The 6,075-nt window shown below is 44.0% G+C and overlaps 1 long non-coding RNA gene across 1 annotated transcript; it reads left to right on the plus strand.

Annotated features, from left to right (window-relative positions):
- The first annotated feature begins 354 nt into the window (after positions 1–354).
- LOC122460857 lies at positions 355–5,808 on the plus strand. The gene is made up of 2 exons (XR_006282428.1): positions 355–644; positions 5,395–5,808. It is a non-coding gene; the product is annotated as an uncharacterized LOC122460857 (long non-coding RNA).
- The last annotated feature ends 267 nt before the right edge of the window (positions 5,809–6,075 follow it).

The following is a 6,075-nucleotide window of genomic DNA, read 5'->3' on the forward strand; positions in this document are numbered from 1 at the left end:
AGAGGCTGTTCCTGTCTTTTGGCTGCTTTCTAATTCAGAAGCTAAGGGGGGTTTTGTTTGTTTGTTTGTTTTTTTTAAGGTGGGGGAGCATTGGGTCTGGAAGGAGAAAAGCTCCTTCCGGCCACACCTGATGCTTCGCCTGAGCCCAGTCCCTGCGCCCGCTGCAAGTATCAGAGCAGGCGGCGGCAGGGCTCTAATGCAGGCGACTGATGCCGCTTGCTGGAGCTGCACGCGCATCCGCCCTACAAGGGCGCGCACCGAGCTTCTGCCCCGCGCGCGCCACTCTGCAGCCAGCTCCCGCGTGTAAAGGGCGCCACGCCCCCGCCGCGGCGCGGCAGCCAGTCACAGGAAAGCCAAGCCCTAGCACACTCACTTTCGGGCATCATTACTTGACGCATTGCAGGTGCAACGCAACCAATCAGGAGGCTCGGCTCTTCCCGACAAACCATTGCAGGGTCCCTTCGGCCAATCGGAGAGCCCTTGACAAAATGCTCCCCGCAGACGCATCAGCAGCTTTCAGTTACGTTATGCGCTGTAGCAGAGCGCGAGAGGTTGGTAACCCTCCGCCGGAGGATATAATCCCTGCCTTCAATTAATTCACGTGCGAGCGGATCGCTTTTGCTCGGTACTAGGCACGTCGTCAGGTTTGGCTTTCAGACCGTTGCACCTTAGCGTGCATTTGCTTCCCTCTTCTCAGCTTTGTGGGAGCTGGCTGCATGGTGTTGGCTGCATTTAAAACAGCTGCAGGCAATGATCAGCACCCACTGAGAGAGCATGTTTCAGTGCTTGGGGGGCAGTGTCTCTGTATGCAGCTCTTTTCTGCAACTCCAACAGCAGCCATAAAGAAACCCCCTTGCAAAAATAGAAATCCCATAGCCTGCCCTTTCTGATGTTAACTCACTCCCTACACATACACCCCCCTGTAAATCCACTTCCAACAGTTTCTAGCCTCTTTATTTGCTGATTGGACGCCGAGTTTCTGTTTCCTTACAAAGCTGCTTCCCTTTTAATAAAAGAGAAATACTTGTAGCACCTTAGAGACTAACCAATTTATTTGAGCATAAGCTTTCGTTTTAATGTCATACCGAAGCTTTGCCAAGCTTAAATGCAATTTTGGGGAAGAAAGAGAAATGTGCTTCTTGAGCTCAGCTCAGGTTGCTACTGTAAAGGAATGGGTGCCCCACTATGAAGACATGAGAGTCTGAGATTTGCCTTTGAAAATCTTGATGCAAGCAGAATTTAAAGGGATGTTAGAGAAGTTCCATCGCCGTTACTGCCCAACCACACAATTCCGTTTGTTTGTAACAAAATTTGGGGCGGTTGGTTGTCTTCAGTGCATTTCTAACTGTGCCTCCTTTGGGGATGGTGAGAAGTATTTATAATATTACTAGGTAGTAAGGCATTCAGTCAGTGCTGAGTCTAAGGGCTTGGCTACACTTGCATGTTACAGCGCAACAAAGGAGTCTGGGTGCACTAGCTCACTATCCATCCACACTGGCAACTGTGAACGAGGTGTTGCTTTACTATGCTCTGATCAGCCTCCGGAAACATCCCATAATCCCCTTAAATCAAGTGGCCACTCTTGTCACTGTTTGGAATCATCTGTAGGAATGCAGAAATGCCCTTTGACAGCTCCGTTTCTGACAGCTGGCTGCTTATCTGCTCTGAGACAAAGCAACCATAAGTGTGGAATGCTGTGTGTGAGAGAGAGAGAGAGAGGTGGGGGGGCAAGGGCGGTCTGCTGTCTAAACTTATAGGACAGCATGCTGACATCCTCTCAGGCCCCCAAAACCCACTCTCTCCCCCCCCCACATACACACAACACACTCCCTGTCACACTCTACCCCCCCATTTGAAAAGCACGTTGCAGCCACTTGCATGCTGGGATAGCTGCCCATAATGCACCGCTCCCAATGCCACTGCAAATGCCGCATATGTGGCCACACCAGTACGCTTGTAGCTATCAGTGTGGACAGATTGTACCACTTTCCTTACTGCGCTCTACATCTGCAAGTGTAGCCATGCCCTTAGCTTCTTGAGCAACTTAAGGGAGAGATCAACCTGAGTCTGAGTCATGCCCAGATTGGTTGTAGTTCTAAAAGATATTTTTTAGCTCGAGCAGAAATTATGGGATTGATACGAGACTCCCATGATAAAGTTCTGCAGCCTGTGTTATGCAGGAGGTCAAACTAGATTATCAAAATGAACTCTGTAGAGAGTTTAGTGCAAACCCCCACTTTTTGCAAAAGCCTGTGTATCTGCATTACTATGTATCTGAAGATGAAAGAGAGCAAAAAGATACAGATTGAAGAAAAAAAGAAGGAAAAGAGGGAAAGTATCCATGTTTAAAAGGCTTAACCCCACGATAAAAAAAAAGAGTGCATTTCAAATCCTTTACATTTTTGCTTATCCAGTGTTGCATTTTTGTTAACCTGTGTTTCCATTAAGGAGATTGGTACCCTAACTCCACCTAAAATAGCTTACAGAGAAGGCAAGAGAGCCCAAGCAGATTGGATGCCAAAATGAAATGATCTGAAGTACTGTGTTAGGCCCAGAGCAGTGAAAAAAAGAGTGTGACCTGATTCTCCATGACTGGAAAATTTATCTCAGTCCAGGCAAACCCAAGACTAAACCGGAAGACTAACCAAACTAAACTAATCAGATTTATCTTTAATGCATACAAATCCAAGTCTTGATGCAATGCACCTTCCTGTTATGCTTGTGCTCTGCAATACTATGACTGCTAACCTCAAGTCCAGAACCTAGTTGTAAATTTACTGAAAATAAATGCGTCCTAAGCATATTGCTCACTTCTGCCACAACAGAAATAACAAGAAAATAGCCCTGTGGAGGGGATGGACACACTGTTTGCCAGTGTGTGAGATGCCTGGATCATAGTTGAATTTTAGGCATTTCCTCAGTCCAGAAAGACTGAGACTTTTTCAGTCTCAGAATAAAGGTAGCAGGATAGAGATTTAGATGGAGATACAATAGCTATTGACAGCAACACCCACACAAAGAATTTGGGAAAATCAGCCAAACTGGGCCAGCTCTGTTTTTCCTGTTCCCAGAAAGGACAGGAGTTTCTTTTCTGTTCGCAACCTCTAGAGCCGAAGCAGTGATCGGAGGTCCTTAAGTATGGGAAGGATCGTATGTCCTGAGGGTCACAATTATTATAAGAGACTGGACAGTGCCCAAACTACAGTTCTCAAGGATGAGTACTTTTGGTTCCAAGCAATTAGAAAACCAGCTACTGAACTCCGAAGTGGATAAAGGAACTATTTAAATAGGGAGTTTAAAACTAGATTTTAGGAGGCTTCCAGGGGTTCCTGTCATATCCAGTTTAGTCCTTTCTACTAAAAAACCGCAAATCTCAGAAGATTAAAGTGCTATGATTCCGAGATACTGCCATCTCAGATAGACAAGGGAGAGACAGGCTGGTGGCACTGAGGGAGAACTGAGTATTTTTTGACAGTTTCCCAATCTGATAATAGAGTTAGAAGTTTCTCTGGCAGGTTGCTAGAAAATTTAGGGTTTGGTCAGACTTTTCCTGCATGACTTGCTTGTAACTTTTTGTGGGGCCAGATATCATAAAATGGCTACCCAGAGAAGTGGTATGATTGCATAACTTTCTTCATACACTTAGTACAACAGAATAAGTGAGGTACAGTAGATCAGTTGTTTAGAACAGTGGTTTTCAAACTGCAGGTCGTCACGGAATGTAAGGCACTGGGTTGCAGCAACTCTGGTCAGCACTGCCGACTGGGCCATTAAAAGTCCTGTTTGCGGTGCTGCCCGGCTAAGGCAGGCTAGTCCCTACCTGTTCTGACACCACGCTGTGCCCCGGAAGTGGACAGCAGCAGGTCTGGCTCCTAGGCGGGGGACCATAGGGCTCCACGTGCTGCCCCCGCCCAAAGCACCAGCCAATGGGAGCTGGGGGGCGGTGCCTGCGGGTGAGAGCCACATAGAGCTGGTTGTGCTTCGCCTAGGAGCCGGACCTGCTGCTGGTCGCTTCTGGGGCACAGTGTGGTCTGCGGTGCCAGAACAGGCAGGAAGCCTGCCTTAGCATCCCCGCTGCATTGCTGACCAGGAGCTGTTTGAGGTAAGCCCATGCCCCAACCCTGCATCCCAATTCCTTGCCCCAGCCCTGAGCCCCCAAAACCCAGAGCCCCTTCCTATACCCCTGAATCCCTCATTCCCGGCCCCACCCCAGAGCCCGCACCCCCGCACCACAACCCTCTGCCACAGCCCTGAGCCCCTCCCACATCCCAAACCCCTCATCCCCAGTTCTGTTGGGTCAGGGGCATCAACAGTTTTCTTCAACTGGGTCTCCAGAAAAAAAGTTTTTAAACCACTGGTCTGGATGAAAGAGTTTAACTTCCAGCATCACTAATTTAGAATATATATATATATATATATAATGTAGTTCATCTCAGCCCTGTACAATAGTATGGCAGATTGGAACATCAGATACCTCATGGTTTCTTATCCCAAAATCTATTGATGTGGTTTTGTGCAAATTGTGATAGAAACACTTTATTTGTTAGCGATAGAGGGACAGATCCTCAGCTGGTGTGAATTGTCATAGCTCTATTGATGTCAATGAAGGAAGCTGTGACAATTCACACCTGCTGAGGATGTGCTGCCCTAAAGATTACACTTCTAAATTAAAAGTGGTATTGATTGAAATGTATATGCCATGTTGTTAGATGTTCTCTTATGTTTCTTAGCTTCTATGTTTATGTTAGCCCTTCCTCTCTACTTTTCAGAAAATAATAGAACTCAGAGTTACTATAGAATTGGGATACAAGTTGAGGAGAGCAACAGGTCTGGCCACTGGGATCAATATCTGTGGATTTCCTATGCCTGTGATCCTATGTATCTGATGAAGTGGGTTTTAGCCCATGAAAGCTTATGCCCAAATAAATTTGTTAGTCTCTAATGTGCCACAAGTACTCCTCATTCTTTTTGCTGATACAGACTAACATGGCTACCACTCTGAAAAGTATGCCTGTGTTGTTCACCTCCATGTCATTCCTATTCATTGAGTTCTGAATTGCTATCAAAGCATCACAAACAAGCACAATATGAAAAGGCTTTTTCATTTATGTTTGTATGATATTGGGGCCTTTCACTCATGTGCCTATTCCTTACACGTACCATTAGCCCCACTAATGTAAGTGAGAGCTATAGCATCTATTTTTTCAGGAGAACTTATCATTAAATTCAACTGGAACTATATCTCCCAATTTGGCCGGATAGAAATACTCAGATGAATAAGGATCACTTGTGTGAGAAGTGGGTTGCAAAAACAATGCAAAAAAATAACTTTTAAGGATTTCCATGGTTAAAAAAAATAATCTTAGTTAACTTTGAATTTTTTTCTTATTTCAGTGTTGATTGATAAAAACAGAAATGAGTAAGAATGAACCGAGTAGAACTAACTAATTACTCTTGCTCTGCAACTTGTTTTTAGGACTTTAAATTCTGAAACATTATTTGTTTGTCATTATGTATTAGGTTATTTTAAATTACAAACTGTTTAAAATGTCTTGCTAACAGCTACAATGGTTCAGCTTTTATAAATTGGTTACAGCACAGAAATTTGAAAGTACAAAGTAAACTAGTTTGCTGGCTCACTAAAGTTTCTGATGTGTTCTTGAGAAAGGAGATGATACAAAACCATCCTCAAAACGTAATTTGACAATCTGTTTTTGGTTGTTTATTATATGGTATCCATATGCTATAATTTTGTATGGTTCATAGTTACAAAAGTTAAAAACTAAAATTTTCAATAGTTGGAGTGAATGCTATCTCATGCATCTTTTTATGTAAAATATTTTTAAATAGTCTGTGGTAAAACACTTAATTTCTTTTAACAGGTTTATTACTTATAATGGTTCTCAGAGAATCTGATTTGAATAAATTTAAGCCAACAGTAAAGTAGCCTGCCCTCTGAAATACCAGTGTGTTTAGTAGTGTTACCTATGGAAATGTGAGATACATAGTTAATAACAAGATACAAATTCTGCCCACCTCTGTGTTTGGTTTCTGAAATATAATTTATATTATTTG

This window comes from Dermochelys coriacea, chromosome 6, assembly GCF_009764565.3.
Source record: "Dermochelys coriacea isolate rDerCor1 chromosome 6, rDerCor1.pri.v4, whole genome shotgun sequence".
Classification (NCBI taxonomy): domain Eukaryota; kingdom Metazoa; phylum Chordata; order Testudines; family Dermochelyidae; genus Dermochelys; species Dermochelys coriacea.